The sequence below is a fragment of the Temnothorax americanus genome, unplaced genomic scaffold (assembly GCF_048541705.1).
Source record: "Temnothorax americanus isolate GAGA-0224 unplaced genomic scaffold, ASM4854170v1 Scaffold9, whole genome shotgun sequence".
Taxonomy (NCBI): domain Eukaryota; kingdom Metazoa; phylum Arthropoda; class Insecta; order Hymenoptera; family Formicidae; genus Temnothorax; species Temnothorax americanus.
The window spans coordinates 274734-299866 of record NW_027509812.1 but is presented as its reverse complement, the minus strand read 5'-3'; the positions used below and the strand labels follow the sequence as shown (position 1 = coordinate 299866).

At 39.7% G+C, this 25133-nt stretch overlaps 1 protein-coding gene and 1 long non-coding RNA gene across 9 annotated transcripts in view; one reads left to right on the top strand and one right to left on the bottom strand.

The window, feature by feature from the left end:
• Positions 1-25133, bottom strand: part of LOC143907924 (cyclic nucleotide-gated channel alpha-3) — a 184399-nt gene that overhangs the window by 28721 nt on the left and 130545 nt on the right. The gene's annotated exons all lie outside the window — the stretch shown is intronic.
• Positions 15974-18321, top strand: LOC143907829 (uncharacterized). 2 transcript variants are annotated; one of them, XR_013259987.1, is made up of 4 exons: positions 15974-16106; positions 16168-16271; positions 16924-16985; positions 17898-18321. It is a non-coding gene; the product is annotated as an uncharacterized LOC143907829 (long non-coding RNA). The 2 variants fall into 2 exon arrangements; XR_013259986.1 differs by having other exon boundaries at positions 16068-16271.

Here is a 25133-nt window from a genome sequence, read left to right as displayed (position 1 = left end):
CGAAAGCAATGCACCCGGCGAAGGCATCAGTTGATTAGCGAGCCGCTGGTGTTTTTGAAACCCCACTGCGCCGGCAGGTATATCGCGGCGCGAAACCCCTCGGAGTGGATTAATTTTCGCGAAAGTCTCCCGGGCCAATTAATCGAGAAACGCAGCCTCGTTAATTATTCTGAACAAGCGTGCGTATCGCGCGAACGCGCGGGTTACCCTATTAACAGACTCGGCGTTCCTCATTGTTATCGAGAAACGCGATATTCCGCAGGTTTATAGATCACATCGATCGGCGGCGCTTCGGACGATTCTTTCGCGGTTCGGATTTCGCGAATTTCTCACGAGTTTATCCCACATGTCTGTCCGCCGTTTTGAGCTTGTCCCCATTTGAAACGATCGCAACAAATTCTATTGGAACGGAACGCGCTTTTCGAGAAAAGAATGCGTTTCGCGCGTCTCCGACTCGCGACGGCGAAGACTTCAGCGCAGCGCGACGAGTGATTTTTCCATCGGAAATAGCGCGGAAAGTTGGCGCATATTTTTCCCGCCGGACGGGAGGAACGCCCGGCGTGCGTTCGTTACTCGGATAATCTCCCGGATCCATTGAGCGGGATTAAAGGGCTTATCCCTTTGTGCAAACTCAATTCCTCTTTCCTTTCCCGCGCCCGGTCATATATATGCATACGCAGGTAATATCATATCGCCGTCCTTCTCTCGGCGCGACGCGACGTCTCGCCGCGTATCGCGCGACGCTTAATCCAAACCGGCAGCTCCTATTTATTCGGATCTCCCGGCAGTTGCGCAATTTCAAGTTTCGCTAGGGAAACTTTCAGGAATTTGTGCCGCGGAGTGTAACGTGTCCCTTATTAATCAGGTAACATTCAAACGCGTTCTATATACCGTGAAAATTAATATCTAAATTACTTCGTCGCGCGTGTTAGGAGCGCAGCTAACGCCGCCACGTTCCTTTCGCTCCCCTTTGTCGCGAGTGCATTATTCTCCTCGTTTGCGTCGCGATTATTCGTGTCAAGGAGGAGTCACCGGCAACGGTATACACGTGTTTATCGCGGAACAAGCGTTGTCGAGCCAGCGACGGCAGACTCGCTGTGAACTTCCCGACAATTCCATACAAACGTATCTCTATTGCGAGAGGACCGAGTTTTCCGAGGCGCGCTTTTATCTACCTCCATGGGAGAAAAAGCTCTCGTAAATATCTAAAGACCACAGTGATTTTTCACCAATAACTCGCTCCATTACGCGGATGTCGCGAGCAGCCGCGACAAAGCTCGGTCTCTCTCCCTTTTTCTCTCTCTTCCCGTCCCCCTATGCTTCCTGCAGAGTAGCAGCATCAAGCGGAAAGTGAATTTTCAACGCAACGGATCGATGGGGACCGAATCAACAGCCTTTCCGCGCGTTTCCGCAAACGCAAATAGAATTCATATACCAGGCCACAGCACCCCTCCGGTGTCGTGGGTCGTGGCTCCGTTATATTTCGCCTGGAAACGGCTTTCGATTCCAGGCCCTCCCTCTCCGTCGTACGCGTCGCCCGGTTACTCCCAGCGGAAGCGTATAATACGACGGCTTTATTTATGAACACGACGAATTGAGTGGACGTGAGGTGAACGTTTGAGGGTACGCGAAACGTTCGCTCGCTCCGCCTGGCATCCGCTTCATCCGCTCGCGCTTTGCCTGAGGTTGAGTTATGCGGCCGCTCTGTCAGCTATGTAGAAACGGCACGTGTGTAGAACGGGATCGTCTGGGGACGCACGGTGAAGCCGAAAGAAAATGAGAGGACTGAAGGGTAAAAGAGGAAGATATTGGATCCCGCGGCATTCTATCCATTTACCGTCCGCGCCCGCGTCCCCGCGACGGCATTCTCACATCGAAGAAAATGTGACATTCAAAGCCAAGGCAAATATGGAACTCGAAATCCGTGCGCGAAATTGCTTTGGCGATACGGTATGCACCCGCCGAACCGTCGTGTCGTTTGCTATCACCTGTTTCCGAAGAGCGCATCTACGAACGGCAAAGGCAACTTCGTAATCGAATCTCCGGTCTCGCCGCTGGCGCTCGTGCGGCCCCGAATTAATGATTGCCGTAGGAATGGAAGGAATTTCGTTCGGCGAACCGCACCGATCGAGACTGGATAATCTCAATTTTACATCAGCTCTTACCGACTCTCTTTACTGACTCTTTGAAGATGTCTCTCCAAACTATCTGCATACCACATGGCTGATAATTTAAATTTTATCATTCAAAATGTATCGTGCAATGTCACGTACATTTTAGAGAAAGATATCAGTAATAGAATCATTCATTTGAGTAGAAGTAAATTAAACATACAAGTAAATTTATTCATTTTAGGTATAGATTTGAGTTGATCCTACAAGAAATTAATTCGTGACGGTTCACGGTTTCTCTTTTCTATCGCTTTCTCTTTGCGATCAAACGCTAGTCGTATAATAAAATAATCTCGACACCCGAGTGCAAATAATCGAAACAATTATTTGCTCGTTCGGTTGTCTAAACGAACCTAACAATCTATGTAACTACGCACCGCACCAATTAACCGTGGGTTAAGCTAACGAACCAGTCATCGTGTAATTCGTTTGCCTCGTGGCGAGCGAGCTACATCATGTGGCGTTAGGTCGCTCTTCCCAAAACTGTACCGCATACCTACGCATATCTGATCGGTTTCTTCGAAATTTCTCGTGTCCGCAGCTTTTATCGATAAAGTGCCTCTATACTTTTCATTTACAATTCCCTAAGATCAATATTTGTTCGCAAAAAAATATCAGGGAAGATCAACAATCCTAAGTAAACGAATTTGTAAAATTTTTAATAACGCATCAGTAATTAATATTTTAAAAACAGAATGAGCAACGTAATTTTAACTGATTTAAAAATTGTATTCCTCATGTAACTTAATCAGATTTCATCTTTAATTACTTTTAATTTCAGATTTAATTTTAGAGATACAATGTTGAGTATTAAGAAAATATTTCTCTCTTCTATTAGAAATTAGTGCTCGTTCATTTGCGTTCATTCTCATCGCTTCTCAGAATATTACTCATACGCGGCGGGAAGTTCGTCGCAGTAGTTACGGACTTGAGTAGTCAGACGCGCGGCAAAGGTGCGGATGTGTGCCTCGTGGAATAATCCGCAGTGAAATCGGCAGCCGTGAATTTTCGGCACGGTCGATTGGATACGGGTGTACCGATAAGAGCTATCTATAACGTATAATTTAGAGGATCGGCAGATCTCGGACTGAAATGGAGCGATCCGTCTGAACAAACTCGAATTCCGCCAGACTGATATGCGCCCGGCACGAGTACGCGCATATGTAATTAGGCGTTAAGGCAATTGGCATCAAGATACATTGACGGTGCCGGAATTAGCGCGAAGGGCTCTTTGGTTCCTCTGGCTTTCGCCGATAGCAATGCCAATAGACATCGCTATTACGAATACGATTGCCTCAGAAAGCCATAATTGCGGTTCCTTCGCTATCTCAGCGCGTAACATGTTAATTCCGTCATTCCATCCGTGTCCATTACGGCTGTTAATCAGTGAAAGAGACTGAATCCGGAATGAATGGCAGCGGCGTGCAAAAATTAGCTTGGTTTACTCCAACTTTAGTTACGATTTAAATAAACAAATTTCGACAAACGCTCAAGAACTTATGCCCACATATATTACGGTATTTGCGGCTTTAAGAGGGCTTAAGGAATAATAAACATGGGAGAATAATATACGTATATTGTCTGACCTACTTAAACCTAACTGAACCGCGGAGTAAAAGAGTAAAGCTACACAAGCGTATTTTATATACCAGGAAAATTTGATCTGTTTTCTGCCTGAAATAGTTTTCCACGTATATCGCGAGAAAAGGCAGATATATCGTCCGGTAATTCCTCACAGACGTTGAAAGGATGAAAAATGGTATCCCTTGCAAATCTATACCTTGCAAATCATCGTATCACGCGTTATTACATCTCGATCCTATTCGCCGATATAGTCTTAATAGATGTTTCGCGAGATGTGCACGAGCTCGTTAACTATCGTGCTCGGCGTGTTATCGGAAGCGTCGGATTTCGCGCGCGTATAAATCTCCTTTCGCGAGGATTGCTCGCGGGACGCGAGCGGGAATTCCTTCTCCGTTAGATTCGAGTTACGTGCCTCCACGCGAGATAATCCATCGGCGCGGGCGGTACGTAAGGATCGAGTCGCGGCGCGTTGTACCTTAATCCGCTTCTTTCAGTGCGGCTGAATGGATTTGAATTTTCAATTCAGTCTTATCGGTAGCGCGGGGTGAATTTTACCCGCGTTTTCTTGCTACGGAATCGCGTTCTCGCTATCGCTTTTTCGACTTCTCTGCGCGCGCGAAGGCGAAGTTTTTTCGCTCTTTAATCCTGAATCGCGTTTTGAAGCGACTCCGCTCGCGCAATTGATAGTCAGCGTCAGAATTATCCGGGTATAATTCGACATTCGTGCGCGTTTTACTATTAAATTATTAGATTAAATATTATAAGCAAAGTGTCTCATCGAAATCTCGAAATATTCGAAATTATTACACAACGCGTTTAATTTTCCCTTCGCCAAACCGACCGTTAATTTGTTTGGAGTTTTTCTTAGAGCGCGCAGTTTTTCTTCTCACTTCTAGAACTCCTCCTGCGATGAGAAGAACCGTGAAAGGAACTCTCGGGGATACCCCTGTGGAGTACGTGTTCGCTTTGCCCACGGAACTACGGGGCGGAAAGCCTTTGATTATCGGGTAGAAAAAGCGACGGGAGCATGCAGCACGCTGACGTACCGTGAACATCGGCCCGAGAGTTTATTTAATCGCGACTGTGTGAAGAAATCTGTTTGGTTACGAGTCTAACAGTCATTATACACTCTCAGTCATTAGATTCTCTTTCGAAACACGTTTCGTTTGCTGATGCTTTTCAAATTTTCATTCAGGTTCTTTCCTGTTGCCGGAATTTCCTCCAGTGAAATTGTGGCGTCTATTTTTCTCAAGCGGATGTAAAAGTTAGTTTGTGGCGTTTCAAGCTTAATAATATAAACCAAAAGTAAAAAAGTTCCACTTCCTTAGGGAATAAATTCCCTATTGATTGATAATTAAAGAAAACTTATTGCTTCTTCAATAATTTAATAAATATCCGGCTTGTTAATGAGCTATTAAAAGTTTCCTTCACATTTAATATTTTCCTTAATAAATATTATCGATGCTAAAAGTGCAATTTAAACAATATCGATACCAATTAGTGAAAAGCTTTAGCATGTGACAAAAAAGAAACACAAGATGAATAATTCGACGATATACTTTTGAATGATGATAACGCAGTGGGCGCCGCGAAGTAAAGCGGAACGTTGACGTCGAATGGCGTTGCGGGAGCGAGTCAGGAAGTAGAACTTCCGAACAAATTCTCCTGTTACAAATTAACTGCGGATCCCGAAAGTTGATCTGACTTTTGTCAGGAGAAACGCGCGAGATTCACTCAGACGGACGGATGCTTTGTTCCGCACCATTTCAATGATGATTGCGTGATTTCATTGTATAACGAATCCGCGTATAACTTTGCGTGATTCCCTTGATTCTTAATTAATCTTTCCTGGCTCTTTCGTACGAATTCGTTTGCGTTCTATATACATAAAGAGCAGGAAGGATCATGGGTGTGTCAAAACGGAATGACGTGCTTAATATAAAAAAAGTGCGTTGTTTAATATCTGCTTTAATTAAATTAAAAAAAATAAGAATGGAAGGGGAATTGATAAATTACAACGTGTGCGTAATTTCATTGGACAGTTATTCGTCAAATTGTGTTCGATTTAGTAATTTTGCATTATAATAATATAAAATGAGGATTATTGAGTGCAAATAATAAAGCAAACTGATACTGGCTTTACGTTGCTTAAAACAATTAAGAGACGATTCTTTTAAAGTTCCGCTTATAGAACACGCCCTTTAGAGGAAAAATTTCTCAAATTCGCACTGTGCATATTGAAACGTAACAAGTAACTCGGAAAATTAACCAGCACGATGATTATTGCGTCGGATCCCGCTAACGTCAGTGATGGGACCGCGAATATACACCGCCGGCGGGATGGCACACGTACATTTCCGGATGTGTATGCAATAGGCAACGATTTGTGGAATTTAGGTAGTTACTGTCGCGTGCGGGCCGCGAACAATTTAATCTCGCTGGATCGTTTCTAGCGCCGGCGCCGATCGATGGCGGGTGCAAAATTGCCGACGCCATCAGAGATCCGCCGACGTCGGATATGCGCGGATACCCGCACGGCGTCGGCCGGGCAGTACGTACGTGGCAGCGTTCAACAAAGCGTGCAATTCGCAGACCACAGAGGACGCGGACACGTGGCTCGTTTACGGCGGCCCTTTAATCGCGCCGGAACTTCGGTCGCACGGTTTCCATTTACCAACTCCTGCATCAGTACCGGAATCGCGAAATTCCGCGGTCAACGGTGCCGCGTTGGCGTAATACGTTTGACATACGGAAAGAAACGTTAGTCGACATTTTCTGACGCTCTTCAAAGCGACGTGCACATCCATGTCATCATTACAATTTTTCTAATCAATGCTCTAATCAATCGAGAACCGACGAAAATTGTTCGAGCACAAAAATTGTTCCAAATTTTTAGATATATTTAATAATTTATGTAAAATTTTGCTCATTATAATTTTGAAAACTTCCGCACTGATGTTATTTCACATTTTCAGTATACATATAATTCGCGTTACTAATTTATATTAAAAACAAATTTTAGTACATCCCGAAATTTAACATATATACTTATGAGAAAATTTTTTAATGAACGTGTACTAATTGGCGCTAATAATGTCAGGGTATACGACACAAGCGAGAAATAAGCAAGAATGGAAAGTAAAGATAAATCAAGACAAAGTCGGCAAAGAGATCGCAGATTATGCGGATGACAGATCGAGTTGCTGATGGTAGCAGATTTTGTTTCGCTTACAGAGAAATATAAATCATGCGCGCAAGGCGACAGCGGGTATACCTAGAAGATCCTTTGCGATGGAACGAACGTACAGAAAGAAGCTCGGAATAACCCGACAACTGGCAGCAGCTTCGGCGCGATGAATCGCCATTCATAAAACAAAGGAGCGCAATCTCGCTCTTCCGCGGAACACGCAACGATGCCGGAAACTCCGCCGCGCCGCGCCAGTCCGGACGACGCCGTTCGTGGTCGCTGGCCATAAAGAACGGTTTTCGCCAGATATATATGTCACCAGCCTCTAAATGAATCTCGGTTTTCGTTTCTCGGTTTTTGATCTCGGTGGAGAATTTTGGTGGCTCCACCGAGCTCCACAATCAGTTAAAGCATCGCTATCGGCAAAAAGGTTTTTCGGACTCGCACAGATATTGAGTCCGTCGAAATTTCGCAACGCTCGCAATCTCCTAGAAAAAAACGATACGGAATCGAAACGCGGAAATCGCGGGATTTTTATCCATTTAATGCGGCAGGTGCGCGTATGCTCGCGACACGAAAATCAGGCTCGCGCACGGCTATGGAACCACGTGTTATTAATGCAACGGGGCATCCTCGGTCGCGACGGCCGGTCAATACTTTCCCGACCGGCGGGATCGTCGGTCGCTCGTCGGCCCCGGCCTGGCACCGGGGATAGTTTCGTCCGACAACGAGGACGATAGATCGATGACGTCAGCGGGATCTGGCTATTTTTAGCCGTGGGAGAGGCAACGCTAGTAGTCTGCGCCGCAGGGGCGACGGTGGGGTGGCGGAAAAGCAACGGAGGGGTGGAAAGCTGGGTGACATCCCCGGCGTGTGCTTCGCCCGACTCATTCATCCTGCTGACCCAAAGAATGGAGAGGGTTGGTTGGTGAAGGGTCGAGCGGGGGCGAGAGAGACGCCTGCGCAAACTTGCCCGATGTACTTAAGTTCGATGGACCATTAGATTCAGAAAAATTCGGTTTCTCGAAGCGAAGCGGGTACTAACCGACGAGGGAGAGAAAGAGAACGAGGGAGAGAAGAGAGAGGAGAGAGAGAGAGAGAGAGAAAGAGGGGAGGGAAAGGGAGCGACGGTGTGCAGGTGTGTGGTTACTCGCGAACCGATCGATTTATCGAGGGGGTGAATAGCTATAAATAGACTGGCCGCGATTAGCGACGCGCTGGTGGGAGTTATTGATATTGGTATTGATACTGTATTGCGGTTTGGGTCATTGCCTGGCGAAATCGTACGATACAGAATGAATAGCACGCAGCTATATAGAGAGATACAAAATGTTCCACAAGACGCCAAAATGAGAGAAACCAATCACGCTAAGAGCGCATCCGTAATCCAGAGAAAAACGCAGCATTCTAGAAGGTTTGTCATTGTGAATAAAGAACCGTTGGCATTCTACATTTTTTATGATTATTTATAATTAAAAATATCTGTATAATATATATGATACAGAGATATTGCGTGTTGGAGATATATTTCAACGTTATGCAACATATATTTCACAGTTTCGCATCTAAACTAGAAATTAATCGCCAAAGTGATCATTTTGATGCTAATCTCGTCCGACAGTGCTTTGCACTCTACCGGCTTTCCATCGTTTGTTATTTTATGCTAGTCAATTTATAACAACAGCGGTATCTGATTATACAAAATCCTCTATATAGAAGCTATTATGGTAGACAAAAATAATTACGCCCCTTTCGTGTCGAATAAAATCTCCGTTTCCGGGATTTGGAGAATTTTCTCTCCAATAAATGGAAAGAAAAAAAAAAACATTAATTGTTCCATCAAATCGTTGGCACGTCCAGTTTCACGTATCGATTACGGCAAGGCAGAAAAACTGTCGGTGAAAAACAACGTCGTGATCGACATATTTGCTTGCACGTAAACGTAAACAAAACGGATTTCGACGGATCCGTTGGGAGAACTGCTAAATTAGGAAAACGAGAACCCTCAGTCGGCTAGGTTCGCGACAGGTTTTAGGTTCGACCGAGTTATTTGCGAAAACTTTCCGCGGCGCACGACACCGCGGAGAACGGAGGGGGAATTTCCGGTAATCTCCCGGAGTGCCCCGCGGGAAATCGTAAGATGAATTTCATGATTGATGCTCTGATGACGCGCATCCGGCACATTCGTCTTTCCTGAACGAGTGATATCGCGGATACACTTTCGCGCGCGTCTCTCTCTCTCTCTCTCTCTCTCTCTCTCTCTCTCTCTCTCCCCTTTTCTCGCTTTCTTCTCTTTCTTTTGGAAGTTCGCGACGGAAGAAAATCGCGAGGGAAAAAGTTTCGGCATATCGAGAGACGCGCCGCGTGCACGAGACATCGTCGGTGATCCCCGCTCCTATAAATCGCGAGAGCGCGCGGAGCGACGCCGCGACGCTGTTCCGGCCGGGATTGTTCGCCGATCAAATGCATTAGGACGGTCTCCGGGTGTTAAAATACGTGTCGGTCGCCCCGACGACGGGAACTGGCTATTGAAATTCCACGATAATCGAGGGAAGTTCTATTCCCTGTTTGTTCTGGTACGTTTCAGTAGACTCAGAAATGGTTCATCTATCCTGCATTCCCGACCGTGAGAGAGATTGGATGGATGGCTTTATGCGAACTTTGCTACAAATGGACCGACAATTTCAGGGTATAATTTGGAGTGCTCGTTTTCGACGTGGCAGTGGCACGGAAATTAAATTACATTCGATATTGTTGAGAAGCGACTTTCGCGCGACATTTTTTGATCTGACAATTATCAACACATTAAACACTTAAATGGAAAAATGATTAAAAATGTGTCACAAACGTATCAATGTGACAAATCAAATCAAATCTTGTAATGTTTAATGAAGAACGAACTAGAATCAAAGTATACGTAAAACGCTTTTGACGAATAACTCGTTTAGTCCACGTGTTTATACAATTATCGTGATGATAACGTACGTGAAGGAAGAAGTACGTGTGGGACGAGTTTGATTAATGGCACTTTGGAGAAGTAAGAAATACATGGGACAATGCTCGAAGCTATACGGTTAAGAAGCGAGCGTGGACTGTTTTTTGCTGTAATAAAAGTTTTTATAGCGACGTACACACTTGCACGAATTCACGAAGGAGAAGAATATCGTCATTTGTCTGAGCGTACTTACATGAAGGAAATGCGATAGCCGTTCTTGTCAGCCACATCTACAACGTAGCCACCGCACAATCGCATTCCGCGCTTTAATCGCAGCCGTTCATTACACGCTAAGGAGACAGGCAATTCGGGATTTCTACGAAAAACCATTTGGCATTTTACTGAAACGTTATTGCACGCCATGAAGCTTTCAGTCACCCAATGTGAATGTTAATAAGACGCTAAAACGAGCGAGTCATATGAAAGATTTTCGCGAAAACGGAGAGCATAAGAAGGAGAACATTTATATCTAGCTTTCATTTGGAATAACTTAATTCCTTTTATGTAAAGATTATCTCGCAATATATTCAATTCGAAATATATCGTTCGAATAAGCTTGTAACTCAAAGCGTTCTGTAATTAAAGCGCTTTAAAAATATATGTGAATTTCTTGTGAAAAAATATTATTTTTCTTTTTAATATCGCCCTACCCTCATCGCACACGTCTAGATGACGCTTTTATAAAGTTTAGGATTAAAATTAAAATTTTCGATCGCTTTTCCACTAGTAATAGGCGAGAAAATTGGAAATGGGAAATAGGGAAAATTAATAGGTGGCGATCCAGCAGACCGATGTTACTCTATACATACCCGTGAAAAATATCGTATTACGGACGGCGGGTTAATTGCGGTGAAATTTCACGCGTTTAAATTGTGATCGATTGTATCGACTCGTCCAATTAGGCAACAACCGCGCTGGTTGCAAATGAAAGAAGGGAAATTGCTGCCGGTTCGCTGAGCAGCGCTGGCTATACGAATTACGGCAAAATCGTAGGGTAGTTCGGGGGCGGGCACGGTAATCGGACCAACTGCAGCGACGTGAGAGCGTTTGACGCCGGAACCCATTACGGAAAATTGAACGATGTTGACGGCCCGATCGAAGCCCCCGGTGCGACACCGTGGGTCTTCCGAGTTGGAATCGCCGGTCGGCCGAATTCGAAATGGTTTGCTTTCGGCGGCGGTCAGCCGCTTTTGCCCGATGGACGACGCATCGACCATGTGTGCGCTCCCGCCCCTGATGATGGACACTCGCATGAACCGCGTAATTCCCGGAAAGGGACTTGAGTAAGGCGTGACGCTTCCTGACCGATCCCCGAACCTACCTCTCATCTTTCGATATCCCATAAATGATTTTGATCCTCCTCGGTCAAAAGCAGTCGCGTGACGGAAGACGAATGTCGACGCGTCTCTCATCGATGAGGTATTGAGGTAATCAAGCGGTATATTTTGACATATTAGTGGATTATTATATATTACAATTAAAGACGATTCTTCCGTTGTCCATCAGGGTTATTCGATTTGCTAGTCGGTAAAACAAATATTTGAAAATTATAAGATACAGATTTCTGTAATTTCTAATTATATATATGTAGAGAGATGCAGGATTTGCTTTTTCAATTTTTATTAGATAACTAAAGTGCCATAGGGGTAAGTATCCAACGGCTTTTTTATCTCTGTATTTGTAATGTTTTGAAAGTTATAGATTTCAGGCGTAAATTTTATTAGATTACTTTGATTAAAATTGATATCGGAAAATTCAGAAAATTTGTTCTACTGTGTTTTTAGCAGATTTTTATTTTTATCGACAAAATCCGCACTATTCACCGAGTGCTAAATGATAAAAAATTTGTTTATTGAAAAATGAAAAAAGGCATGTTATATTGAAAAAAAGTGGATTAATCTAATTTAAATTTATAGCAACAGACCGTTAATTCTTTTTAACAAACAAATATTGAAATCGATACTATTTTTATATAACATATTCCGGAATAACTTGGTTTTTTACAGATCAATGCGTATTTTTTTGTTTTATATAAAAAGAAAATTATATTTTTATTGATATTAATATTATTACTTGTAGAGATCAATGGACACTGAATATAATTAATATAAACATTAATAAAAATGTTCAATCACAGAAAAAATGCTTCAATATTTTATTCAGATATTCCTATTGAGGAAAATATTTTGTGCAAGACATGTACACTATTATGAATGTAAGAAGGCACACCTCACTGATTTACGTTTGGCCACTTTAATCACGGCCTACGTGCCCTATCGCGGGTTGAATGGTTTTGTCGAGGGTGAGTTCGAATACTTCTTTCCGGTCGCGTACTAGCACTTTAATGCGAGAACCGTCGCGTGTGGCTCGCGGAAATCTCTCTTCTTGCCGGTGCGGTGGTCTCCTCGTTAGGCGGGCGGAAAAGCGTTCAAAGTACAAAGCTGGCAATCACCGCAATTTCTCGCATTGTATGCCCGGAGATGCAGCTACGTGAGGAAAATCATTGTTTGCGATTCAATACGGCGGAAAGGGTAGAGAACGGAGAACGTGAACTGGCGCGCATTCACGAAGGGACCGACCGAAGAGATTGCGAGCAATAATTTAAAAGACAGGAAATGGCGTGCTTTTTAAAGCAGCGATATCGGGAGGTGCAACATACAGTTTCTCGCTTAGACCCCGCTAAGCGAATTCAATCGCGAGATGATGAATTTTTGTCGGGATTATACCGCGTACGACTGCAACCTCTCTGCTTTGATAAAAAAAAAAATTGCAATCGCGTCGACGACCTGGCAATCTTATACAGAATATCTCTCGGAAGATAGCGAGTGTTTACGAGGAAATACGCCTGAAAAATGTGTCGTCAGTATATATACATAGGATATCGACTTTTTCTCGTGATACTTCACTAGATACAGATTTATACTAAATTCTTTGGTAGAAAAGAGAGAAAAAAAGAGGGAGGAGAGACTCTCCATCGAGGGGATCAGGACGAAATATGACTGGGGAACGGCAGCCGCTTCCTTCCGCGACGTTTCTCGATAAATCATGCATCTATGTATATCTCACCGTGTCTATGCAAATAAAAACAGAATCGCAGGTGCAAATTTTTACCGCGATAACGCGCAAGATCGTGCGTCGCATCCGTATATCTCATCGCGATTTGCCAAAAACTTGCGCAGCTGCAAAAACTTGTTTCGCCTTCCAACGCGGAGAGGTGAGAGTGCATTGTCCTTCGCCGATTCACTCTAGGTGGCGGCGAGTCCTTCAACGGCGCGGCTGTAAAGTGGAACAATTTCCATCGGCAAGGACATTGCACCCCGACGATAGTGCGGCTGCAACGCCGCACTGCGCGGCGCAACGAGGCGATAGGGTTGAAGGGGTTGGGAGGCTCGCAGGGGTCGGTCCATCAGTTTGCCACAGCGGGTGGATATTAACCCGACGCCGTTGCGATAGTGCGTAATGCACCGTGGTCGTAATGAGACCCGTATTACGCAGTAACGCGAGTTTCTATGGATATTTCAACTTTTATCGGTAAAATATTATTTGTTCGCATCAATAATAACGCTATTTGCTAGTTTTTTTATTCTCACGATATATCAAACGCAAAATTTATTACTACGTGATAAATACAAAAAAACCTGCCTTAATAAATAAATATCAAAACGCACGAAGCTAAAATTTGTCGCAAAGTTGGAGTAATTTGTCAAATAATGTCGATTATGACTCTTGGAGATAATTTATATAAGTTTAATAATTACTTACAATTTCAACGTTTCTCGTTTGAGTTTGTCTTAGCGAGCGAGAGTACGTAAATTTGGATGGCCTGGTGAGTGTGAGTAAGAGGAGTTAGCGAAAAATCGAGTATCGACATAGCAGAGCGCGCAGCAAGTTTAATCGCCGATAGAACGAGTCTCTTTCCAGCATCGTCGTGCTAACCGCAACTTCGGCATGAACGGGGAACATGGAACATCATAGTCGGCAATTTCCTCCTCGTTACTCGCAAGCGCACAGAAATCTTAATCAAGCAAGAGGAAGCGGGAAATAGAGACAGAAAGGGGGGGACGGAGAGAAAGAGAGAGAGAAAAGGGGTGTGAGAATGATTAACAGTGATTTCTGTTTCCGTATTACCTATGCAGATACATTTAAACGTCCCACTCCCATAAGATCACGTTGAATTTCCCTCACGACCGATTGGAGATACAGCAATGTAGCGGAATAGCACGGACGAAGGTGGAAATTCAGGGATTGGAATACGTGCGAGTTGATCGTTGCATTTCTCGTGGAAACCAAATTTAGGGATTTTCCTTGCTGCCTTTACGCGCGAAAATACGAGCTTACGAGGTGAGAGGGAAGAGGAGAGAAAGCGAGAGATGAAGAATCACACGGTCGAGAGAAACCGGAAAGCACCTCGCCGGCGTATGGTCCTTCAGCGCAATTGGTTACGTCGGAATAGCCATATTGCGACTTTTACATACATATATAGCCACGGAGAAGGGATAATGCAAAAGCAATTTCTTTGGAAAAGAAATATCGTGGAACGAAGCTTGATCGAGTAGCACTACAAGAAGCGCTACGTGATGCTCTACTTATCTCCGCGGTTCTGCATAGAAATCGAAGATCAAGTGGTAGCCTACCATCTGAGATTTATGCACGTCATATCGGAGCAGGATACAAAAGAAATCAAAGGTTTCCTATCGAAGCCTGAGTTAAGGATTATTCACGTCAATAAGCGTTTCTTTAAGCGACAAGTATTTCGTAGTTCCTCGGAAGCATCGAAAGATCTTTCCGTTCTGTTTAACGTTTAATTAATAATTAAATACTAATAATAATAAAATTTTTTATAATAAAGACGCATTTGTATAATGAAGATAAAAACCATAACCCTAAAATAAAAAAGTTAAATTAAAAAAAAAAAAAAAAAACGCACAAAAGCAGAATATATAGATAACAATATAACGCGGAAACGAATGTGCAAGAAATGGAAATAGGAAAATAATCCCATTTTCATAAGCCTTTTTCAGGAGGGTCGTGAAAAAAAAGAACACGTGCAATCCGCGGATTCTCCGTAGATCCGTTCGTCGATGACTACATCGATGGGAATTCCTGGTTGGTCCACGGGAAGATGTATCCCGAAACGTCCCCGCTCTCGAGATCTGGAATCTCAATGGAGATTTGGAACTCGCCAGGGTTCGATTTTCCGCGATGATAACGCAGCGTTGTACTTCGGATAAAAACCTTTTGCCTGCACGCTTGATGGGGGAAGAAAGGTTCTTTCGCGAACGTCCCAAATATATATAAAATATCACCGCAATCCCTCATAAACGGAAATTCCTGCAACCACGGCTGAAGAGACGGCTGCAAGATGCGTCACTGCAGTTTGTACGTTTCAAGAGACACGGTAGTGTCTCGCGCCAAGTACGCGCGGAGCGAGACGCACCGTGATGACTCTTTTACGCGAACGCACGAGTTGTGAGTACCCGAGATTTTGAGATCTCAATAACGAGTGATCAAGTTCTAGGTAGGCTTGATCGATAGCTTGGGGTCGATTTATTATAAGAGTGTTTTTATTTTTCCGCTACGTGCCCCACAAGCGGAGATATTATATGATGCAAAGTCCAACCGCGCGCTGTCGCGAGGCAAGGTACGACAACGCGCGTACGCGCGACAGCGAGTGTCCTATGGGTCTTAAAATGCCGCAAAGCGTATCGTAGACGCTCGACGTCACACGTACGCCGTTTCGCGTACACACGTATGCGCGCGTTGTCGCGCCTCGCCTCGCGATAACGCTCGGGCCACGCGCGGCAGCGCAACCGTGCGTCAAAACCGCCTCGTGTGAACAGACTCTAATAAGAGATAACAATATAAAATAAAAATATTTAATTAAAATAAAATAAGATTTTCTTGTAAAAAAACTTGGCACTACTAGACCTTAAAATTTAATAAAGTATTAAAATTTTGATTGAATTTAATAAAGCACAGAATTTTTTATTGAATAAAAAAGCAGCGCCGTGTGTGTGTGTGTGTTTTATTACAAAAAAAATTATTTATTTTATTGATGAAGCCTGACAAACGATAATAGATATCAGCGACGGGCATAAACAGACGTAGGCTGATAAAAACTGATAAACACCGAACTGATTCACTTTGAATTTCACTGAGCTGACTACAGGTGAGGATACGAAAGCTTCATCTCTATATAGTTTAAAAGTATTGTTCTACTTTCTCAATAGTTCTACGTGTACTTGATAAAACAAGAAATCTCTCAAGCAATTAATCGACAATGGGAAAATTCATGCTTGGCTTTACGGTTCTCGCAATCACTTCCGGATCAATCGTACGTAATATTGCATGATATTATGTTTTGAACTGTAATATGTGTGTATCTCCACATTTTTTATTAATTCATATATTTATTTCGTGAAAACCATTAAATTAATTAATATAATTTAATAGTATAGTTTTGAAAAATATGATAGATTCTATATGTAATTTATAGAGATGACATAAATTGAAAATTTAACAAATGTAGTGAGATTTTTATACTTGATTGTTATTTATATATTATATATTTATGTATATGTATATATATATATATATATATATATATATATATATATACATATATATACATATGAATATATATATGTATCTACATACATATACATATTTTAATCCGGTGTATTAAACATGTTTTCTGTATGTAAGGAACACGTTTCATCTCTTTCCTCCAAGTTATACACAATTAAGCAGAATAAAGAAGAGTAAAATATATTGTTGTATAAAGTGTCACATTTTGAATATTTTAAGTAGTGAGTAATGACAAGATTTGAGTGTTGATTACAGGGAACAATTTTATAAATGTGTGCTGGATAATACGGATTAAGTCAGAAGTGACGAAAGTGCATTGAGTTTAAGTTTATAAATAATTAAGTTATGTAATACGAAAGACATCGTGCAAGATAATAATCTCGCGTAATCTTTTTCAGTGCTGGCTTGGCGCTAAGTATTGCATGAGATATGTGTGTGATAGCACTCTAAAAAATCCAAAGTAAGACATGTTTGAATTTCAAACATTTTTCTACAGAAAGTGACTGATTTTCAGACATCAGTCATCAAAATGTGTTTGATATTCAAACAGCGCTATACTCAGTTATTTTTCCTCATTGCACAAAGTTCTTCAAATGTGATACTAAAGCATTAAATGTAGTAAGACGTTTATATGCAACTTACTTCGGTAATCAGTCAAACGTTTTTGTACAAATAAGACAGTTTTCTCTTTTTAAACATTTTTGAACTTATAATATTTTGCTGATTTGAAATCAAACACTTTTGGTCTTTAAAGAAATACAAATGACGCAGCAGGACTTGGTTAGATGGAGCGTGTGTGAATGGTAGCGGTGAAAGTGCATTGTGCGATTTTAGCTTTGTTTGTGCAGGGTTTAAAGATTAGTATGTAGCAAGTAGAGATAATGGAAAGATAAGGTGTAAGTAGGGGATGCGATGAGAATGAAGGAAGACAGTAGAATGCAAGTAGAGAAAAGTAGTATAGAAGTGTTTAGAGAACGTGGTAGGATGAGGTTATGGTGACAAATGACGCAGCAGCCTAATGCTCACAGTGACGATATATATATATATATATATATATATATATATATATATATATATATATATATTGGTGGTTGATTCCCTCATAGAACACTTTTGAAGAAAGTAGTTTTATTAAAGTTTTAGGTAGAGAGAATTTTGAAAATACTCATACAAAGTGCATTACAACTTAAAAGTAATGCGTCTAAAAGTGTTTGATTTTCAAACATAAAACATGTAACTGAAAAAATAAAAGACGTCTTATATTCTCAAACACGTATTGCTGTCTTACAGGTGTTTGATAGTCAGTTACTTATAAATAATGAAAAATAGTCTACAAGAAAAAACAACTTATAATCAAACACTTATTTCTTAGATATAGCAAGAAATTTCGCGCAGGACCAGAAGGACCATGGGGACCCGAAGGCCCAGCAGGCGCAGGATTAGAATGGCCACAAAATAAACCTACCTCTGCCCAATAATCATAAATGGTAGCTCAACTTGGACTTTGTTGCGTAGAACAATGATTTAATCTTGATTGATTTAAAAATATGTAAAAATTTATACAATAATTGGAAATATACACTTGCTTAGTCATTACCCAGCAATATACTCTTTATGTATCAATGACTAACAATAATAATTCATTTTATATAACATTTTTATAAAAATAAAAACGTACCCTGGTATTTATATTAGAAACAAGTATACATATACATGACGTAAATTATAAAATAAACAACCACGATAATCAACCCATGTAATAAATAAATAAATAATTATATAATAATATTAAATTACGATGTCTTTATAGTCTTGTTACTTGAATTATATAATATGGTGACTGTAATGGAATGTATCTTATGGGAAAATATTCTATGCAACCTTTTTGCGCTCGTAGAAGCCTTATTGCGTTTGCACTTTCTTGTTAAGTTTCGAAACTTTTCCAATGCATTTTTATATCCCGATCAGTGCAGATACGCGCGTTGCTGTTGATGCAACGAGATAAAAAAATTAAACATTCCGTTATCATTAGATAAACGAATGTCAAACAAGTCCTTTAAATCATCGCCATCGTCTTGCTTTAAATTAAGATTTTCTTTACATTTCAAAGAAACTCAGTACAATCTTCTTACACCCATAAGTATTTTTGTTACTTTCAAAAGATTTATTAATTAAACATCAGATAATGATAAATTTATATGCGAATAAAAGAAAAAAGTCATTTAATTTACATTATACTTTTTCTTTGAACTTTTGAATTTCTGTGAATTTTTCTCTGTTACGTAATTTGGAAAAGCACGGGTGGGAAATCGATCTTTTACAGACGTTTGACGGACGTGCGGGTGATAATTATAATCCGAGAATTTGTTCATATTTGTTTCACGGATAAAATCGTGGCTCGTCGGTAATCGCGCTCGTTATACCGTCAATAAAAACAACATATGTCATCGGTCGTTGCGAGATCGTGAGTGGATATAATTATAATGACGCTACAGAGAGCCATGTGCGACACGATTGCAACAATTTTCAGCTGATTTAATCGGATATTCTGTTTGACGTATTCACGTACGTGCGTAAACGCTCGCGTGGCATGTTCTGTAACATGCCTCTATATACATATCATATATTTATCATAGCTACTACATATATATATATTTATGAATTATATATATATAATATATATGTGTGTATATATATATAATACATAGAGATGTAATATATAATATATATTATTATATATAAATTTGCTTCGGAAAAAAGGTGGAAACTTTTGTGATGTATTTGATGTCTGATACGGACGTCGGTTTTGAGTATAGAAAGAGGAATGGAGGGAGAGAGTTTCCGGAAATCTCGACAAGGCAGGGCCATGATATTATCGCAGCTGATCTCTGATCCCCAAGAGAGAGATATATCTCGAAATATTCGCTTGTCGATCGAGCTTGGTTGAACCTACGTCGTAGTTACGCTTTCAATGGAAATTCGTTCATTTGACATAGCTGCAGCTTCTGCCACGTGACGTCAAAAGTATCGTACGTATCGCAGTTCACTAAATCACGGATACGCAAAGAGATAATATAGAAGTTACACATTAGTTCACTGATATTATATTATTATCGTATATTTTTATTATCATTAAATAGAATTCTCGATTATGAGAATATACTTTCTTTGAATAGCTTTAATAAAAAGACTTACATAAAAATGATAATATTTTCATTATCCGTGATTTTCGATAAATTCATGAATTTTAATCACTCTCTCCTCTCTTTTATGTAAAAATATTTAATTAATAAAGGGGAATTTTAAGTCCAAAACTAGAGTGAAAAAATTTACGCGTAATTATTAAAACGTCCAAGAGAGTAGTTGAAAAAAAAATAAATTTTTTTCAAATCATTCCCCATTAAGTTTCAATACTGAAACATCTGAGAGCTGTCAATTCTGTTTCAATCCTGCCATATCCTATATTTTAAGCATATTTTCCGAGTTTTATGCTTTTTTAATAAAGACTGATGGAACGTTCACTCTATACAAACAAAAAGATTAAAACATTCTGTTTGTTACAGTTTGTGCTTTTTTTTAAATATCCAGAAACTACGTCGACTGTAGGGAGTAACGGAGAAATACATTTATCGCATGTATCTCATTCACATTCGAGAAATATGCTGACTGTTGCACGTACGTCGTTAGAAATAGCCATGTCGCAAATTTTATATATGCGCAAAGTACCAGCGTGTTCATATTTAAGTGCGTCTCGAGTGGGGCAACGCGATCGTTTCAATGAAGATTTTCGAGTGAGAACTGCCATGAAGGAACGAGGAAGTCACTGAGCTTGCTGGACTGTGTAAAAACGTCGTCAACGCGAAAACAAGAGGCGTTTACTCGTTTCTCCGTGAAACTCTTTTCTCAAGGCAAACTTCAATCTTTTCAACCACACGCGAAATCGCTCTTCTGCAGTCGCGCAATAAACGGTTACATAGAAATAAATAAATCCGAAATGTAACTTGGCTTCTCGTCGACGCGTCGTTTTACTGTATTGAAATTTTCTGTGCGCTATACCAGCACGGTCAAGACCGTGGCTACCAGCGTTCCTATAAATATTTCTCTTCCCGCTGAAGCAATCGTAGAATTGTAAAGAGCTAGGTGGGGCTATTCGTTAAAAAATTCATTGATGCACGAGTCATCTTGACTGGAACAAGCGGAATGATTTAAAGACACGTAGATATACGTATCGATGGCTAACTAAATTAAGAAACTGCGGCGTGGTCATGAAAACTAATATTCCGATCGTCACTATTGCTGCCTATGCATACTGATGTTTGACCAATGTACGAGAATCGCTACTTTTACAGTGGAGACAATCGGTTTGAGTCAGCCACTAAATCCCCGTTGCCAGCACAGCTGCCATTTCACTGATCATTCAAACAGCGGCAATTCACATATTATACAAAAAAATCCCGCGAGCAAATAATAGATTGTTTCAGCTGTGACATTTTATTAACATTGTTCTTCGAAGCGTCTCTGATCGGTAATATACGTGTTTTTCGCAGTTTATTTTAAATCACCGTGCGACTTAACGCATTTATGGAATTAAAGCGAATGTGTTTCAATTGCATAACACTTGCGCGACACAATTCTCCATACGTTGTGTAAACTTCCGCATACATTTGGTGCTTTCCGAACAGCTTGTGCGGCATTCAAACATCCGAATAAAGCAGTAATATTATACATATGTTATACTGCGGTTACTATTTGATCTCAAATATTAAAGCAATTTGAGCTTGCAACAGAACTTAAATAAAAATTAATATTTGCATTACTGATCGATATATGATAATCATAAAATCATTATTAGTACAATCTAGTTAAATCCCAAATAATCCTTTGACTTTAATTTCAGTGATAATACGGATACTTTGATAAATCAAAACTTTTCTTACCAACTAAAATATAGAGAATTAGTTATCAAATTAAAAGTAATAGAAAAAATGAAGGATTCTTTATATAAGTTAAGTTATTAAGTTATGTTACTAAGTTAAGTTTTAATTTATAATAATTATATAATCGTGCACCATTTAAATTGATCGTAATCGAGAAAGATTCAGATGTTTTATCTGCAGTAATTAAAGCGTATTACAAAATTCATATTAACAGAAAAAATAAGATAAAATAAATATAGGAATGTGAAAATAATGCAGCGATAATGCGCTAATTATTCAAGTGGAAAATTCTTGAACATTTTGTAATGCGCGATTTAAAATGGTATTCGCGATATATATTTTTAATTTTATTTTCCCCATGTGTGTGTGTATATGCCATTACTACCCGGTTACACGTCAATGACGGACCGTGATGTACCTATATGTTAGAATAGAAACGGAGTAAGTAAGACATGTCATATTTCACGCGCGGGGAAACTTGATCAAGTATTGCGAACGTGCATTTACACGAAAGTTTCGTCGCAGACGCTGTAACCTAATAATTCAGGACGGCAGGCCCGCCACGGCAGAAATTGCAATTTAATCCAATCCACGGGAGTCTAAGTGGTAATTTCAAATCCAAATGCACCGTCTATTTCGCCGTCGTCGTCGTAAGCTAGCCGCGAGGCCAAAATAGAACGTGTGCTGATACGTATACGATAGTTTTTCAATCCCCGCGTTATCTCGTTTGATTGAAAACAGCGGATTTTGAACGGAAATTTTAATATCCTACACACACACACAACTGCGATTCTTCTATACTTTTTCTAAGTTAAAAAAAGGATGCAAATTACAAACTTTCACATTGCTTCCTCATTATTACATGAAGCTTATTTTATTTAATGTATAAAAATTTAATGTATATAAGGAAGCTTTTATATATATTTTATTTAATGTATAATTATTAGTATTTATTTTTTTGGCTTCCTCATAGAGGAAGCTTTGTGAGCAAAGGATTCTACTTGCACACTTAAAAACTATAAAGAAGCCCGATATCTCAATATTTGCGGAAGTTAGAGCAAATTTACCGAAATTTCTATAACTCCAGAACTAATCAACCAAATCTTAACAAATTATATATGAAATAAGGGTAGAAAAGACTAAAAAATATAATAAAATTAGAAATAGATCGATATCTCCAAATTTGCGGAAATTAAAGCATAAACAAACATTTCTGCAAATTCAAAATTTTATTAAAAAAGAACCCCTTGATTATTAACAATTTCTATTAATTCTATTATATTTTTCAGTTTTTTCTACCCCTATTTCATATATAATTCGTTAAGATTTGGTTGATTAGTTCTGGAGTTATAGAAACTTCGGTAAATTTGGCACATACACACACACACATACACACACACATACAGACATTTTTTTAAATTGCAATTTTTCGACATTTAAAAACTTTTTTTTCGACATTTTAAATATATGTATGTAAATACACCTATATATATACATATTATATATAAACCGGTTAAAACTGTGATTAAAGCCCGTATTCATAGTCGGATCCCATATTTAAGACCAATCTTAATTACGATCTTAAGATGTTATGAACCAATCACAGAGCCGTATTAGCACCTTAAGACATTACTTAAGACAGTCTCGACTATGAATACGGGCTTTAGAATACGAATTGATTTGAGTTGTCACGGATAAAAAGACGCGGATATTTATATTGAGAATCCTGAACATACTCTCTTTTTTATAATAAATTTTATAATAAAAGTTTTATAATATAACTTGTTATACGTGAATGACATAAAATAAAACCTAAATAGCGCTGCGTGTCAAAAAGAGGTGACTGCTACGATCTGTAATTTTATGAAATAAAAATGCAAATAAAAAGCACTAAGATTCTTTTAATTAAAGAGACACTGACGTCTCCGCATCGCTTCAACTCGCATCACGCGGGTAAAAGCAAGCAATCCTCTATCTGCAAGCGTCGGTGAAACGTCTATTCCTTCAAAAAGTCTCTTTTCTTTCTTTTTTTGTTGGTATTTTACGCGCAGTTTTACGGTGACAATTTTTATGAAAGACCGTAAAGCTGTCTTAATATTTGTTAGAAAATATAAAAAACTCGGCACCCTAATTATCATATTGTGCGACACTTTTTTCAAACTATATATTCAATGTTAACATGAACTGCAGCATCTCCTTAAGTTTTCATTGTAAAGAACTATGAGAACGCTGTGATAACATTGATCATTAAGTTTGGTGCAGTCGTTCAGAACATATTTTCAAGTATAATTCCAAGTCGGGACGTGTATAAGGGAAAGATTTATGTGATACAATATCTTTCTATGTTCCAACAGAGAGAAAGGAAAGATAAGATCATACTCATACTACATCACGTAGCGAGCTGAGGGATCGTTGTTCACTGTCAAAGGATTCTAGAAATTTAATTAATTTCTCAGAAGTAGATCACTCGCTCAACAATTCGACTAAATCATTTTTACCCCGAAATTCGCGGAGATGTCTCAGAAGATCGATGAACGGTGTAACTTTATACATTTAAATATAGTAGTTTGAGACAAATATATTCACCAAAATTAAAAATTAAAGGAAAGTATTTATAAAATATCATAATAAAATTACAACTTACATGTTATAATAAATATTATAATTAAATTATAAAATACTATATCCAATTCTGAAAAATGTAAAAGAGAAGTTCGCTCTCGAAATTTTAAAAATATATAATTTGGCGTTTAATTAGTGTAATTTGATAACTCCGCGCAAGATGCGTAATACTTTGTCCTCGGATTAGTTGATTAAATGGGAATTAACACTGGGATAGAGTGGGTGGACTGCTCAGGCTGTATACCACGTAAACGTAGAGCACGAAAACTGTGGCAAACGTAGCCAATGTAAATACGGCTGTTTGGTATCCTGAAAACGAAGAGAAAATATTCTGATAAGGTAGAGAGTGTTGCATCATGATTACTGCATTTAGCGAATCAGTGTAATTGAATAAACACGTGTGTGTGCGTGTGTGCGTATCAATTTAATATAAAATCTCTATATCGACAAATACGTAATAATTTTTCACGGTAAAACGAGAAGCATATTCGATATTTTAAGACTCTTATCTAAAAACTGCTTTTTTTCGCGAATATATGTTTCTCTGCTGAGTGAATAATAATGCCGTTTTCGATCGTGAGATATCTAATACTGGACGACAAAGCGTCCCGAAATTGACGTTCGTAATCTCACTTTCGTTTTTCTCTTCGTCAAGCTCAGATCTTCCGTCGATAGCTGCCTCCGCCAAGCTACCCTCTCGCGTTCCTTCGATCGTCGCAGCCTGTAACGAGGAGTTTTCCACACCATCTGGTATTTCTGATTGTATCATTTGAGAATCGACAGTCTGATACTTGATCGACGCTGCAGAAACATACGGAACATTTCACTTTCTTCTCGTCTAATTTTAATTTCAGCCTAAATCTATCAAGATTAATCGCGTGTAATTTAAAATGTATGGATCGCTAATTAAAGATTTTATATCCGATTTTTCAGAGTTCACGTTGCACATCGTCACATTCTTACTTGATGAGGCTTATTTATATTCTTTGACAGATATTTAATTGTTTGCGCTATATTTTCTCAATTTTCGAGATGCGAAATTTAAGAAA